This window comes from Bison bison, unplaced genomic scaffold, assembly GCF_000754665.1.
Source record: "Bison bison bison isolate TAMUID 2011002044 unplaced genomic scaffold, Bison_UMD1.0 scf7180017862188, whole genome shotgun sequence".
NCBI classification, from domain to species: domain Eukaryota; kingdom Metazoa; phylum Chordata; class Mammalia; order Artiodactyla; family Bovidae; genus Bison; species Bison bison.
In genome coordinates, this window is record NW_011492760.1 from 166,637 (window position 1) to 167,197 (window position 561).

Below are 561 nucleotides of genomic sequence, written 5' to 3' on the forward strand. Positions count from 1 at the left end.
CCTAGAGCATCCTGGGTAATGAGAGTGGTTAGGACCCAGCCTAAGCCTAGAGCATCCTGGGTAATGAGAGTGGTTAGGACCCAGCCTAAGCCTAGAGCATCCTGGGTAATGAGAGTGGTTAGGACCCAGCCTGAGCCTAGAGCATTGTGGGTAATAAGAGTGGTTAGGACCCAGCCTGAGCCTAGAGCATTGTGGGTAATGAGAGTGGTTAGGACCCAGCCGGAGCCTAGAGCATCCTGGGTAATTAGAGTGGTTAGGACCCAGCCTGAGCCTAGAGCATCCTGGGTAATGAGAGTGGTTAGGACCCAGCCTGAGCCTAGAGCATCCTGGGTAATGAGAGTGGTTAGGACCCAGCCTGAGCCTAGAGCATCCTGGGTAATGAGAGTGGTTAGGACCCAGCCTGAGCCTAGAGCATCCTGGGTAATGAGAGTGGTTAGGACCCAGCCTGAGCCTAGAGCATCCTGGGTAATGAGAGTGGTTAGGACCCAGCCTGAGCCTAGAGCATCCTGGGTAATGAGAGTGGTTAGGACCCAGCCTGAGCCTAGAGCATCCTGGGTAATG

The 561-nt window shown here is 54.5% G+C and overlaps 1 protein-coding gene across 2 annotated transcripts in view; it reads right to left on the reverse strand.

The window, feature by feature from the left end:
- LOC104983314 (solute carrier family 22 member 23-like) overlaps positions 1-561 on the reverse strand; it is a 106,128-nt gene that overhangs the window by 76,070 nt on the left and 29,497 nt on the right. The gene's annotated exons all lie outside the window — the stretch shown is intronic.